This window comes from Gossypium hirsutum, chromosome A01, assembly GCF_007990345.1.
Source record: "Gossypium hirsutum isolate 1008001.06 chromosome A01, Gossypium_hirsutum_v2.1, whole genome shotgun sequence".
Taxonomy (NCBI): Eukaryota; Viridiplantae; Streptophyta; class Magnoliopsida; order Malvales; family Malvaceae; genus Gossypium; species Gossypium hirsutum.
The window spans coordinates 14,953,608-14,970,472 of NC_053424.1; the positions used below are offsets into that span (position 1 = coordinate 14,953,608).

The 16,865-nt window shown below is 33.4% G+C and overlaps 1 pseudogene; it reads left to right on the top strand.

Annotated features, from left to right (window-relative positions):
- The first annotated feature begins 1,954 nt into the window (after positions 1 to 1,954).
- On the top strand, positions 1,955 to 2,837 carry LOC121209909 (amino acid transporter AVT6E-like; annotated as a pseudogene).
- The last annotated feature ends 14,028 nt before the right edge of the window (positions 2,838 to 16,865 follow it).

Below are 16,865 nucleotides of genomic sequence, written 5' to 3' on the forward strand. Positions count from 1 at the left end.
GGTACATATATATATTTTAGGGGTTATGCTATTAGGGATTAGAGGTTATGATTAATGATAAAAAAATTAATTTATTTTAGAGTTTTGGTAAGCATTAAGATTCTATTTGAATTACTTTTGTCCCTTGTTATATATATATTAAACTTCTAATATATATTAAGATTATAATATATATTTAGGGTGTAAGTTTAGGTTAAGGGTTTAAGGAAATGATACTATTAGCTAGCTAGAAATTAACTGAAGAACATTTGGATTTTACTAAGATTCAAGCTATTTTGTATATACTCATATTATTTAATATAAGAATATAAACATATATACATGTGTGTTTTAATTTGTACTACACTAACATTGGCCACACGAATTCCAAAAAATATGTCTATGAATATTATGGTTTAGGGTTAACAGTTTTTAAAGTACACTTTATAGTTTGGGCTTTATGGTCTAGGAGTTATGGTTGGTTTAGGGGTTACCGAATGGTTTTGGGGTTTAATGTTTGGGGTTAGGGGTTTTGCGTTTGTGGTCCAAGGTTTAGGGTTTAGAGTTTGAAGTTTAGGGTTTTAAATTTAGAGTATAATTTTGGATTTTAATGTAGAAGATAAATGTATATAAGATAAATATATATAAATCATTATTTTAAAAAATATATAAATATATATATGAAAAGTGGTTTAGTGTGCAATTGTGTACATGAACTGTAATTTGATCTAGATCTTGTAAAATATTTAATTAATTTTGATATAATAAATAGCATCATGTTTTTATTTAATTAATTTATATGCATACATAATATGTATTTTAAAATGTGTATTAAATCAAAAAAAAAATTTAACTATAGTTAGGGTTTAATTAGAGTGTAAGTTTATAGTTTGAGGTTTAAAGTTTAAGGTAATTGAAGACTGAACCAATATTTAGAATTTTATGATATTCTTGCGAATTTGTACTAAACCTAATATATTGAAGATTGAAATATATATTTTGTACATCACAGTAACATTATTTAGATATAATTTAAAAGAAATTCTAAATATATATAAATTTAAATTTTGATCAATTTTTATAAAATATTCACGTATTAGTGGCGTTTATACATAAAACGCCGCAAAAGATAGGAAATAGCGGCGTTTTTTTAGAAAACGCCATAAAACTTCAATATACATTAGAGTAAAACGGCATCGTTTCCTCTGAATAGTAGCGGCTTTAGCGGCATTTCTAATATAAACGCCACAACTCGTATTAGAACGGTGTCGTTTTGTTGTGTAGATAAAAGGGCGTTAGTGGCGCTTTATTGAAAACGCCGCAAAAGGGCTCATTACCGGCATGTTTCTGAAAACGCCACAAAATTTCCTTATTTGAAACGGCGTCGTTTTTTCTCTCCTGTGGTTTATGCCCTTTACCCGAAATCAGTTTCGATTTTTGCTAAGTAATTTTCCCCCATTTCGTCTCTTCCTTCCCTAAATCCCTAAAACAGAAAACCCCTCTTTCTTTTTCCCCAAATCATCCCCTAATTCCCCAAAGCCGAAATCCCTAACATTTTTCCCTAGTCCCCTTCTTTTCCCTTAATCTGTTCCTCCATCCCCGAAATCCCTAATTATTTTCCCTTTCCTCTCGTCGACGGTGCTATGCTTCATATTTTGGGTTTTAGCCCAATGATCATCAACTGAATAACATACAAGAAGAAAGCCCTATCGATTCATTTTATCGACAAATCAGGGTTAGTTGATTCGTACAAAGCTCAATTTCTGAATGTTATGAAAAAGTAGCAAAGCACTTCTCTCTCACTCGATTTGTCTAAACCAGAACCAGAAGAGCCAACTCTTCATACGTCAACTATACACCGATCGATCCCAAACTTTCTGGTAACTGCTAAGCCATATCGCTTTTTTCTTTCACTTTATTCGTTGGGTCCTTGAAGCTTCAACAGTATTTCTTTTCTTTCCTTAAAATATCGTCAATGATGAACTGGCGGTAAGGTCAGCCTATTGAATTGGAAAATATTACTTAAACCAAAAGTCACCTTATAGAACACTGAATTTAGTTCAACTATGGTCTAAACCAATTAATCTAATCCTTCAGTTTTTGCGTGTTAAAGCAACTCAACTTTCGTACTTGGGGCGTTTGTTTTGTTTTGTTTTATTTTCCTTGTGTGGCTTTGTTTGTTTGTTTTTTCATGTATTACTTGCCTTTTGTTTTTGGTTTGAAATGGGTTTGATCTGGATGGTTATACCATTGTTTTAAGTAAACCCAATACCGGGTCTGGTGTTTCTAGTGCTGTTTTTAACTTAACCACCACAATTATTGGTGCTGGAATCATGGCTTTAGCTACTACTATGAAGGTTCTGGGGCTTGTTTTAGGGAATTTTTTGGATAAACCTGGTTGGGATTTTGTCTGAAATTAGTGTCGAGATGTTGATTAGGTTTGCAGTTTCTTGTAAAGCTAGATCTTATGGGGAAGTTGTGCAAATTGCAATGGGGAGAACTGCTAGGGTTTTGTCTAAGATTTGCATAATTGTCAACAATGCAGGTGTCCTGATAGTTTATTTGATTATTATGGGTGATGTTATGTCTGGTTCGGTTTGTCATATTGGGGTTTCGATAAGTGGTTAGGACATGTTTTTTGGGATCATAGGAAGTTATTGGTTTTGGTTGTTATGGTTGTTTTTCTTGCTCCACTTTGCGTGTTAGATAGGATTGATTCATTGAGCATGACTTCGGCTGCTTCGGTAGCTCTCGCTGTTGTTTTCGTTGTGGTTTGCTTTGCTGTTGCATTCATTAAGCTTATTGAGAGGAAGATAGAGGCTCTAAGGATGAGCCCAGATTTTACGTTCCCTGATTAAGCTTATTGGATCTACTATGATCCCAAATATATGGACAACTTTCAAATTTACTGGAGCAACAATAGCTGTTTCCTTAGGTTTTACGTTCCTTGCTCTAATTGCATTAAGGATAAGTCAGCAAGAAGAGAGCATGAGCTTGAGCAGAGTAGAAAATTTTTTGTCGTGGTTAATGTTAATACTGGCTGTGATAGTTAGCATTGCTGGGATAATAGGAAATATTTATACCAAATTGCAATGATAATATGTATACAATGTAACTTACTGTCTTTTAATGGTATTGAGCTTGGTCCTATTTCTCCTCACAATGGTCTTCATTAGGGTGACTGTTACTTACTGTCTTTCCCTAGAATTTTAACTATGATTTTCAGTGGAAAATCCTGCAACTTCGATTATTCCAACAAAACCAGCCCTTTGTCCCCTTATTTGTCTCTCTTTTATATTTTTCTCTGTTTTTTTACTTAATTCGGATTTTTAATTTTCGTTCTCATGATACCATTGTTGACGTAGCTTTATTTTTAGTAATTCTTGTAGCTTCTATTTTTTTTATCATTTTATTTGTTTATTCCCACCTGTTATTAGCAAATATAATTAATATTATACCAATCATTAAATATTGTTTATTTTTAGAACTCATTTGATTGTTTTGTCGACCAGAAACAGACTTCTGTTCTTCAAATGCAATGAGTAGGGAAGTCTCTCGACATTATTAGAGATCAATCCCAAGCATCTCCAAATAAACCCTCAAGAAAACATTTCCAATTCAATCAAGGTAAACATTGCCTTCCCTAACATTTATGTTTCTTTCAACATGTTTTTCCTTTTATGTTTTTTATGTTTATGATGAAAGATTCAACATCTCTAGAAACTGAATCATACATTTTTTCTGCTAGGATTAGCAATCTAGTATGAATCATGTAGAAGCTTACTTATCTTTTATTTGCAAGAAACAGATTTAGGTAATGGAAGATGTATGCCTGTGTGTTTGTGTCTCTATATATGTATGTATTTGGTACTAGATGAAAGCTTTACTCCAGTTTTGAAATATAGACCAGGTTTTGCATACATTGATCATTTTCTGGCTCTTTTCCTTCGAATACATGGCTCTCTTGAAACTAAATTCTCAGGTACTTTCTGCATATTCTGTGATTCTTATTAGATAAGTTTTAAATCAACAGTTATGTTAGTTTTGATCAAGTCCTCTGTAAACATAAAGTTGGTATTCTGGTTAGGAGAAGTTAATGTTTATGAGTTTTGTGGAGTATGATTCTGCACATGCAAAGTTGGTTTGTTTAAAGCTGTGCATTTTCATGTTTACATACTAATGGTGATTCCATTTTTGTTTTTTAGATGTTCTTTTGGTCTGTTTTCATGTTTCTATCCAACTTATGTGTTTACTGTGCAGTTTTGCCATATTTTGCTAAGGTGTATAGCTTCATTGGCAGTGTCTTTGATCCTGGTACAAGTGGGCACTTGCAAAACTGATATAGGTAAAGTTTTTATATTTGCTTAAACTGAAATATATTTGGTGCTACTCTTATAATCTTACATCTGTTCTAGGTACTATCGAGCACCTGAATTAATATTTGGTGCAACTAAATACACCATAGCCATTGGCATTTGTTCTAGGTACGTACAAGTTTCGTTGCTAAAATTTTTCGTTATTTCTATGCATTTTCACTTTAAATTACATAATACATAATTCTTTTTTGACTCCAGCCTCTATTTGCTGGTGAGAGTGGAGTAGACCAGGTACGTTTTGTTAAGGTAGGCTTTATTTCAAAATTCTAATCAATAATAGTTTTATCATGATGATTTTGGAAAAATTAATATTTTGGGGTTGCGATTTTGTAAAGATTTAATTGATAGTTCTGTTTGCAGTAGAACTATTTTGTTTCCAAATTAATTTTAAATATTTGGTTGAACTTAATTATTATTTGATTCAACTTAAGTATGAATAGGTATGAATTAATTTTATTACCGTGTAGCTTGCTTGTCCATTAAAATTACAACAATAGCTGACTTTCTCTCCAACCTTATTTTAAATATTTTAAAGATTCAAAGTATATAAGCTGGAAACCTGACGGGTTGCCTTATATCGAGCTGCAAGATATAATGGATCCTCCCTAGGTGTAACAACGCCACGTATGATGAATCTTAAAAAATTCAAAAAGACTTGAAAAAAGTTCTATCGAGCTCATTTACTATTGAATATTTATATAACCTTAATTTATTTCCAATTTACTTATAAAAATTAAACTACGATTCTTTTTTGATTTTATTATATTCAAATTACTATTTTTTATATTAATAATGTTTTATTTTAATATTTAATATTTTAAAATTTCTTTAAAAGTTATAACTACTTTTTATCAAAATTACAACAATACCTGACCTTCTCTCCAACCTTATTTTAAATATTTTAAAGATTCAAAGTATATAGGCTGGAAACCTGACGGGTTGCCTTATATCGAGCTGCAAGATATAATGGATCCTCCCTAGGTGTAACAACGCCACGTATGATGAATCTTAAAATATTTGTATGTTTCAATTTAATATGTCCCATCTAATATACAAATATTTAATAAAATATTTTATATAGTTTTTAACTTAAATTTAAATTATTATTGAAATATTCTTGTCCGTTTTATCACAAATATTATTCTCCATTTTATCACAAATATTATCGTCCGTTTTACCATTTAAGTTAAACTTTTTATTCAAACTAAATCATAGCTTTTAAGCTAAATACGGATGTCCACACAGTGCTTTAATTTGTACTTAAGAAAAGATGACTTGTAAAACATAAATTAAATTAAGTGTGGACTATTTTAACTGCACATGTGATTTGTCAAATAAAAACGAACGACATGTATATTATTTAATTAAAATAATTTTTATAAATATTATTTAATTAAATATTATTTAATCCCGCTACTTACCTGTAGATACTTGATATTTGATATGTATTATCCATGTGATTTTCCACATCGTGAAATAAAAAACTTACATAATACATAAATATATTTGATATCATAATTTACATAACTTATATAACATATATAACTTACATAACTTATATAACATACATAACTTATATAACTTATATAACTTAGATAAATATATAACTTATATAACTTACATAATACTTAAATATATTTTATATCATAATTTACATAACTTACATAACTTATATAACTTAGATAAATATATAATTTACATAAATATATATCATATCATAAATTACATAACTTACATAATACTTAAATATATATCATATCATACATAACTAGTTTACGAAATTTACTTAACTTACATAATACATAAATCTATAGTCGAAAATCCTGCAACTTGCCTAAATTAGTTTATACCCATTAGAGACTTGATATTTAGTATAATAATATGATTTAAATCAATTGAGAACATTTAAGTAACTGTAATATGTTGTCAACTTTAGATTTCAAGAACTACAAAATGGATAGGAGTTGGATGAAATTGTCAAGGGTAAGCAATGCCTATCAAAATGGAGTACAAACTTTTCTAAATTTTGCATTTCAAAATGCAAGCCAAGAGAATATGATTCTTTTTCCGTGTAAGAAGTGTGGCAACATCTATTGGCATTTTCGTGAAGTTGTCTACGAACATCTAATTGTTGATGGCTTTATTCGGGGGTATAAAAAATGGATTTTCCATGGAGAGTGTACATCTAGTGGAACTTCTTCAACGATTAATCCGACTTATCCTGATACTGATTACCATCAGTATGTTAGACAAGATGACATGGAAGATATGTTGCGGGATGCATTTAATATGCGTAGTCATGGTGAGCAATCGTTTCCACCTGACTTTATTATATCTGAGGATTGTAATATTACTAGAAATGTTTTTTGCGAAACGGGAACAAGTGCACCTAATGAGGAGCCAAATGAAGAAGCGGCTAAGTTCTACAATTTACTTAATGAAATGAATGAAGAACTTTACGAGGGATCAAAATATTCGAAATTGTCCTTCTGCATTCTTCTATTTCACTTAAAATGTTTGGGAGGGTGGACCGGAAACTCTTTTACAATGTTGCTAGAGTTTCTAAGAGAGATGTTTCCGTTTGCAAAAATTCCCCAGTCTTGTCAAGACATGAAGAGACTAATAAAAGATTTGGGCCTTGGGTACGATAAAATTCATAGTTGCCCAAATGACTGCATGTTGTACTGGGGTGATCAGAAAAACCAACAATCTTTTCATGTTTGCGGTAAGTCTCGTTGGATGAATAGTAATACGGAAGATGTGAATACGGATGAAGGTGCGGCACAGTTAAGAAAGAAGCCAGTCAAGGTCTTGCGATATTTTCCCCTGATACCAAGACTTCAAAGGCTTTTCATGTCCTCAAAGACAGCCGAATCTATGAGGTGGCATAATGATCAACGGACCGATGATGGATTATTAAGACATCCTGCGGATTCTTTAGCTTGGAAATCATTTGACAATAAATTTCCAAGCTTTGCAAGCGATCCTCGGAATGTGAGGCTTGGGCTAGCAGCTGATGGCTTTAATCCATTTAAAATCATGAGTACTTTGTACAGTACTTGGCCTGTAGTGCTTGTTCCTTACAATTTGCCTCCATGGATTTGCATGAAGTAATCTTCATTTATTTTATCAATGATTATCCCTGGAGAGAAAGGTCCCGGACATGATATTGACATCTATTTGCAGCCACTTATTGAAGAGTTAAAACAATTATGGTCGGGTGTTGAGACATATGATGTATTGAGAAAGGAGAACTTAATTTATGTGCCGCTTTATTGTGGACAATTAATGATTTCCCGGCTTATGCTAATTTATCGGGTTGGAGTACTAAAGGACGTTATGCTTGTCCTTGTTGTGCTGCGCAAACTTGTTCGAAGTGGTTGTACAATGGGAAGAAGTTCTCTTACATGGGCCATCGTCGGTGGTTAGATGGAAATCATAAATTTAGATTTCAGAGAACTCTATTTGACGGTATTGAAGAGTACAGAGGAGCTCCTCAGCAGACCGTTGGATCTGAAATCTTGTTTATGTTAAAAGATATCAACTTTAGTTATGGGAAGATGAATCAACCACCTAACACGAGATCAAAGAGAATATCGAGGGATGAATCTGATGATGAATCTGACGAAGAGGATGATCCTAATGAGGCAGACTTGTGGAAAAAAAGAAGTATTTTTTTTTAGTTACCTTATTGGGAGCATAATATTTTACGTCACAATCTTGATGTCATGCATATTGAGAAGAATGTCTGTGAGAACATAATTGAGACAATTTTGAATGTTGATGGAAAATCAAAAGACAATCTTCAGAGTCGACTTGATTTAGTTGACATGAGAATTCGACGTGATCTTCATCCTCAAGAACTTCCGAATGGGAAATATCGGTTGCCGCCTTCTATTTTTTCAATGTCAAAGGAAGAGAAAGAGGTGTTTTGTATGATGTTGAAGGATATAAAGGTCCCAGATGCGTATGCGTCAAATATATCTCGATGTGTGAGTCTTAAAGATCGAAGATTATATTCATTAAAATCACATGATTACCACATCTTGATGCAAGATTTACTCCCAGTTGCTTTACGGTGCTGCATGTCAAAAAATGTGACGTCCTGTATAATTGAACTATCCAATATAATGAAAGCTATTTGTGGCAAAGTTTTGGATGTTAAAGAACTTAAGAAAGTACAGGATCGAACTGCTTTGACTTTATGCAATTTGGAGAAGATCTTTCCACCTTCCTTCTTCACTATTATGGTGCACTTGGTAATCCATCTCCCTCACGAAGCAATACTTGGTGGACCGGTTTTTTATCGATGGATGTATCCAATAGAAAGGTGCTAATTTATTTGTCAAGTATTTATTTATTCGCGTCTATACATTTAGTTACAACTTTTGATAAATATTGTATATCGTGTTTAGGTTCCTAAGCAAATTGAAATCTTATTGTCGCAATAAGCGTTATCCAGAAGGATCAATTGCTGAAGGCTACTTGGCAGAGGAGTGCATGACATTCTGTTCTAGATATTTAGAAGATGTTGAAACACGATTGAATAGACCAAATAGAAATGCTGGGCTCAATGATCATAACTTGGCCGAAACTTATTTATTCCAAAGTTATGGAGAACCAATCGGCAAAGTTGAAATTGCAGAATTAGATGATATATCGTGGATACAAGCACATCGATATGTACTTTTTCACCACGATTTAGTTGAACCGTTACGCAAGTAAGTTCTAAAATTTCCTCACATATTTGTTGTTTTGATTTGTTTATCTTCTAACCAAATACACTTGTTTTTAACATAGTGAGTACAAACAAATTTTGAGATCTCGTGCACGCTCTCGAAGATTGCAACATCGAGAGATTAATAAGTTATTCACAGAATCTTTTCATGAATGGTTAAGTCAAACGGTATGTAACTAAATTTAATAAGTTACATATAATCCCGAAATTTAGTTAATTATTCAATTTACTTTCGATTCAATAGGTTTGGAGTGGAAAGGACGTCAATGACGAATTTAAATGGCTTTCCCAAGGTCCGAACAGAATAATAAAAAGATATAGTGCCTTCCTCATCAATGGATACAGATTTCATACAAAGTATCGTGAGAGAATGAGGAGAACTCAAAATTGTGGAGTTGTTGTTAATTCTTCAATTACAAGTTATGCTAGTGCTAGGGACAGTAATCCGGTTGAGAGTAATGTGGAGTATTACGGACTTATTACCGACATTATTGAGTTGGATTACTATGACAGATGGAAAGTTGTCTTATTTCGGTGTGATTGGGCTGATGTTAATACTGCTCGAGGAATTAAAGAATATCAATTTGGTTTTACAATGTTGAATTTCTCTCGCTTGATTCACACTGGACAACAATTGATGGACGAGCCATATGTATTTTCCTCTCAAGTGAAACAAGTTTTTTATTCGAAAGATCCAACTGATGAGGGTTGGTATGTTGTACTCCGGAACACCCCTAGAGACTTGTTTGAAATGGGTAATGGAAGTAGAGATGACATCGTCGAAAGATCAGAAACATTACCTTTTCTAAAACAAAACTTAGATGAAAATATCCCTAGTACTAATACACAACATCAATGGATTCGACATGATGTGGATGAAGATATTTACGAATAATGATGTAGTAAGATTTTACAATTTTTAATTATATGTAATATTATAATTTTAATCTTTGTCATGTTATATAATTTAACTATTTTATATGTACTACTATTGTTGTAATTTGTTACTAAAACTTTAATTATTTTATGTGTATTGCAGGAAAAATGCGTAGAAGAAGAGTACGAGATTTAAGTATTGTCCAGAATACTCCAAATTCGGAAGAAAGAAATAGTGAACAGCAGACAGTTGTTGGATCTTCGAATGTTCCGGAGACACTTGATGAGCCTGAAGAATTTCAAAGTAATATTATGTTCATTTTACATGTGTTGACTTTTATTATTGAATTATTTGTCAATTTTAATATAATAATAGTATATCATTTTTCAGCTGAAAGTGGTGGGACGCGTAGAGTTCGAGGATGTACGCTACTTAGAGATTTATACGACTTAGATCCTGTCGAGCGTGTTAAAGTAAGTAGAAATACTCATGGTCAGCCTGTTGGATCTGAAGCTCGACTTTTAGCAGGCTATTTGGGCATTTTAGCACGAAATGCAAATATGTTGCCCATCAACTACGAATCATGGCATCACATGCGTGATAGCAACAAAAACCAGGCTCTCGCTAATATTAAGGTAACAAAATGTGAATGCAATTTATAATACTTTGGTTTAAGTTTCATTTATATTTACATTCTAAACTTATGTTTTTTTAGGAGAGATTTTCTTTAGAAGTCTCCGATGATTATATCAAGAAGGCATTAGGTAAAAGATGGAGAGACGATAAAAGCACTTTAAAGAAACAATATTTTAAGAAAGACATAAGCCTCGAGGAAAAACTAAGAAATGTTTCGCCAGGAATGCTGAGGTATCAATGGGAAGATGCGGTTAGATTTTGGAATTCAAAGAAAGGAGAGGTATTGCGTATTTCCAAACTCTTATATATAGTGTTTACTATATACGTAATAATAATTTTATTATGTAGGACCGTGAGCGAGTTGGAACAAGCAGCAGGCAAAAACAAAAATTCACGCACACGGCAGGGTCGAGAAGTTTTGCTTCTGTAGCTGAGGCCGAGGTATTATGAATTTATTAATTCTTTCAAATATTAATAACTTTCTATTATTAAATAATATTCTTACTACTATATTGTAGGAAGTCAAATCTGGACAAAAAGTTGGACGCTTTCAGCTTTTTGAGATTACGCATAGGAAGAAAGATGGATCTCCTATGACATCCGAAGCTGGAGAAATTATGGTATATTCACTTAATAATATTTGATTTATTCTAAATATTTATAATCTTTAATTATAATTGTTTAGTTCAATTCATCATTAGTAGTTTTAAAAAATGTTAAGTTATGTTGCATTTCTTTTTGTTATATATTTCGTTTCTAACTCTTTAATTGATTTTTTAGGAGAAACTAAAGGAGAAGAAGGCGGAATATGAAGCGATTGCTTCGAGTGATAGTTCTGTTAATCTTGAGAACATTGGTAACAGAATTATCACTGAAGTTTTGGGTCTTGAAAGGTACGGTCAGGTTCAATTTCAAGGATCTAGTGTTACCCCGACCCAATATTTTGGACCTGGCTCCCAGCAATACATGCCTTCCGGAAGTCAAGCTCAAGCTGAAGTTCAGAGGTTAAGAGACCAGATAGCTCAGATGCAAGCGAACACGGTTGAGCAAATTGCCGAGGTTCAACGAAAATATAAAGAACTCCAGCAACAACTTAGAGCGAAGGCAGCAGAGAGGGAGGCAGCGGCTGCAGCGAGAGAGGCAGAGGCACGAGCGATGGTAGCAGAACAGAGCAAAAAGTACGATGACCTCCAACTACAGCTTCAGCAGATGATGCATATGTTTCAACAATCGCAAAAGCGGCCGTCTTAGACATTAGTTTTCTTATTGTAAGAATGTTTTTAAGTTTTGTCATGTTTAATATAAAAATATTTTAAATTATACTTTATTTATTAATTATATCATATATCTTTAGTTAAATTTGAAGTATCATTTAGAATTAATGTTTTTGGTTGTATTTTTTATGTTAAATTTGCTATTTTTGGCTACATTTTATATTATATTTGTTGTATTTGGTTGGATTTTAATGCAGGAAGGGCTGGATATTGGTGTAAAAAAATATTACAAATCTGCCAAATTTAGCGGCGTTTGTAAAAAAAGCGCCGCTAAAAGCCTTGACCTTTAGCGGCGGTTTTCCCACAAGCGCCGCCAAAAGCCTTGACCTTTAGCGGCGGTTTTCCCACAAGCGCCGCTAAAAGCCTTGACCTTTAGGGTATTTTTCCTACAAACGCCGCTAAAAGCCTTGACCTTTAGTGGCGCTTTTTCTAGAAACGCCGCTAAAAACCTTGACCTTTAGCGGTGCTTTTTTCCAATAAATTTGTGGCGTTATCTATAGCAGTGTTTTTTGCGGCGTTTTAGAAAGCGCCGCGAAAATTTTAGTGGCGCCTAAAAGCGCCGCTAAAGGCTAAAAAAAGCACCGCTAAAAGTCTGTTTTCCTGTAGTGGATTCAGGCAATTCTCCAGGCAAAGAAGTACCGAATGCTCTCAAAACCACAAGGGGACTGCTCCAATTGGATTTTGGAAACTGACCAGTGAGTTTTGGGTTTTCATCCAAACTCAGGTACTCGATATTGGGAAGTTTGAAATTGTTGTCCGGAAATTTTCCCCCCAAATGACAACCCAAAAGACTGAGAGATGTGAGAGAGTAAGAAAGATTGATGAAGGAATTAGGATCAATGGATGACATGTCTATTCCATCCAAATCAATTTCCCTTACCTGTGTCAAGTTCCGGACTATTCCGTTTACAGCGGATTTTTCAAGTGTCAAAATTGGTCCAGGCGCTTGAAAGCCAATGAGATCTATAGATGGACGGTAGGAAAGATGCAATGAAACTAAATTGGAGAGATAGGAGATTTCGTAGGGAACAGGACCTAAAAACCATGAACTGGAAAGATTAAGGTGTGTTAAGCTTGGAAAGCGACTGAAGTTGAAGGAAATTTCGGATTTCCTGAAATCGTTGAAGGATAAGTCCAGCCTCTGCAAGCTTGAAAGGAGGAAGAAGGTGGTGTTGGAAGGGAATGTGCCAAAAAGGCAACTGCAACTCAGGTCAAGGCTGATGACTTCACCGGTGATGTTGTCGCAACTCACTCCATCCCATAAGCAGCAATCTGTACCCTTCTTCCAAGAGGTGGTCTTAGGATAAGAATATTCACAATCTTTTGAAGAAGATTGGTTAATGGAAAAGTGGGTTTTGAACTGGAACAAGGCGGCACTTTGGTTAGGAGAGCACAAATGTGTTGGTGAAGAAGGAGAAGAACATTAAACTGATATAAAATGGAAACAAAGTAAGAGATAGAAGGTAGGCGAATGATATCCCATATTGCTAATTCCAGGGACGTATAATGCGATGGCTAAGAGTTGTGAGACCGATGAATATTTATAATAGTAAATCTTCAAATTTGTATTAATGTTTTTTTTTAAAAAGGAAAAGTCAAATGAAGAAACTATAATAGTAGAAGAATATTATTCTTGGCCTCAAAAGTCATGAGAAAGGATAGATACCTCACATTTGGTCTGTTTTGAGGTATCTCAATCGCAAGTCCATTGATAAAGGATAAATCCTGAGCCGGAATGTCTTACTCTTTTGTATTTACACATCGATAACCACGTTCTTTTTTTGTCTTTTTGCTTGCATGCATGAACAGCGGTGGTTAGATTTTATTCATGGCCTATATTCAAGTCAGTGTGTTCACTAAAGAATCCTTATTTTTTGGTGATGAATTGCCAGTCAATTAGAATTTTCAGTGTACGACGTTGCTCCTTTGCCACATATGCATGTTCCGGGATTATATTTTGCCAAGATTTTGACATATATGCATTGACAATTGCCACCTTCAGGACCACCTCGTATGCTTCACGTACGTGACACGTGGGCTTAAATGGACTCTAATTTTTTTGGCTTTTGTTTCTTCCATACCAACACGTCAAACGACAATCAAGCCATAACTTCAACACTCGTCGACTTTAAAAAAAAAAAAATTTAATTTGAAGCAAGTTAAATTATGAGGTTATGAAATCTAACCCTTTTCGAATTTTCTTTTAACATGAAAGAGTATGGCATCGTAAGAATTCACCGCTGATTGGTGTAAATATACTACGTGTGGTAATGAAGTATCAACAGTTTCCATGATATTCTCTTATAATAAAGGAGATTTATTTAAACAAAATCAACTTAACATAAAGGCTAACATAACCATAAATAAAAGCTAAAGAAGTTGTCAAAATGAAGTGATAAGCAAGACTTGTTCAACGCCAATATGCCCCCTCAAGGTACGCAGTGTGCAACAATGCCTGGCTTGAATAGATGAGGATCAAATGTTGTTTTCTAGAGTGACTTGGTGAACGCATCAGCTAGCCATGAACATGAGTAACATTAATTTGCTTGTGCAAGACCAGATTACAAACAAAGTTGAAGACCACATCAATATGTTTCATACGGCTTTGAATGATTGGATTTCCACATAACTTACTCCAACTTATCACAGTAGATTGTTGGAGATTTTTTCAGAGGAATGCGAAGTTCTAGCAATAGGTTTTTAACCCCGAATATTTTTTTTGATAACATTTGCAACAGAACAATACTCTGCTTTAGTTGAAGATCGACCGACAATATGTTGCTTCTTAGATGACCAAGCAATCGGGTTAATGCCAAAGAATAGAATATAGCGCCAGAGGTCGAGCTACGATCGTCAATCTCATCGACCCAATCAGCATCTAAATATGTATAAAGGCTGACGTCATCACTTCGGGTGATACAAAATCCATAATGAGTGGTACCACGAAGGTATCTAAGTACCATTTTAGCTTCCTTCCAATGTAACTCAGAGGGTGCATTCATGTATTGAGAAAGTTTATTGACAAAAAAAACCAATGTCAGGTCGTGTAAATGATAAGTATTAAAGTTTACCAATTACACAAAGAAAACGGGTTGCATCGGTTGGTGGTGCACCATCAGTAGTTGAAAAAATCTCGGTGTTGCTTACGGCAGTCCTGGTGGGTTTGCAATTTTCCATGTTTTCTTCAGCTAGTAGCGTATTGATATTGTTTGTTTCAAGGAAATGAGTCTATTAGGCTACCTTAGAACCTCAACACCTAGAAAGTATGTCAATGAACCCAGGGCTTGGATCGAAACCTAGTAGCAAAAGAAGATATAACATTGTTTACTATAGATGACTTATTTCAAGTGATGATGATGTCATCAACGTAAACAAGTAAGTGACTACTGCTTGAGGATGAATACGTATGAATAGAGGTGGGTCAGATTCTTATTTCACAAAAGCATATGGCTATAGGTAGCTAGTAATTATATTTTTAAAATTTTTAAAATTTTAAATTAGTAAAAATAAAATTATAATTTTTAATTTATTAAAAATTATAAAAATTTAATTTAATTTTTTTAAAATATAAAAATATAAAATATTAAAATAATAAAATTATATTTTTACTATCCTAAAAATTATAATTTAATTTAGTTCCTCTTAAAAAAAATTTAGTTTCACCGCTATCAATAATACTTATTTAAATCTACAAATAGCTTTGAGCAACTTAGAAATATGATTTGAAAATTCAGAATATGCATGCAAAACCTAAGGGCTGAGACATATATACCTCTTCTTCTAAGTTGCCTTATAAGAAGGCGTTGTTGACGTTAACTTGACGTAAAACGTAGTTGTGTTGAACCACAATAGAGAGAGTTAGTCGAACTATTACCGATTTTAACTATTAGACCGAATGTTGCATGAAACTCCACCTTAGGCTGTTGAGTGAACCCTTTTGCAATGAGGTGGACTTTATATCTATAGCTGGATCCATTTGCTTTTCTTTTTATTCTAAGCAACCATTTACACTGCACAATGTTCTTTGTAGAGTCATGAGAAACCAATTTCCAAATATGGTTATGTTGCAGTGCATTAAACTCAGCTTTCATTGCATTTCGTCACTCAGAGTGTGTGTTGGCTTGGGTAAAGGAATGAGGGGTGTTGTTTGGATGAAGAAGAGCCATGAGATCAAGAAATATTTTTTTCTGGCTTATGGATGTTATTTTGGGAATGAGATATTATTCGATTTGATGTAGGGTGGCGGATTTGGTTTCAATGGTTTAGGTATAGTTGGTGGAAGGTGAGATAAAGATTGGCTGGAGGCCATTGCTGAAGTCGAAAGAAATGGATTTTGAGAGGTATTGGTAGGCATTATGTGAGAGCAAACAATAAGGAATTGGTTGGGTTCTTGAGTTTGTGAAGCATGGCTAAGTTGGGTTGTAATGGGTGAGAAATTTTGGTTATAAGTACCATGATTGTCATGGGAGATGGTGATGGGTGTTGAATCACCAAAATATCGTAGGCCCTCAATTAAATTTAAAATTATACTTGATAAATTAAATTTATATGTTTTGTGATTAATGACTTGATAAATTAAATTCATGAGTTACGTAATTGATGGTGTCTTAAAATTTTTATAATGTTGTCAAGAAAAATAAAATGGAGGATTAAACATAATAAGAAAAGTGTAAAACAAAATAAAACACAGGTATCTTCATCCATAAGTAAAGTTCTTTCAATAATTCTGAATCTAATATTTGAACTTGGTTTAATTACTTGAGAAAGAAAAAACCAATCTAATGATAGTTTTAACTCCGAAGTGCTTCGGCTTTAGTGTTAGAATTGATCACAAAATTGAGATAATCTTTCATCTTTGGTTAGTTCATTAAAATAGTCGAAAAATAATTGCAAGCCATCAAATTTCCTTATGTATAAATTGATTGCGAGAACAACTCAATTATAAAATTTTTTCCAATCAAACAATACTAGAAAAATAAATAACA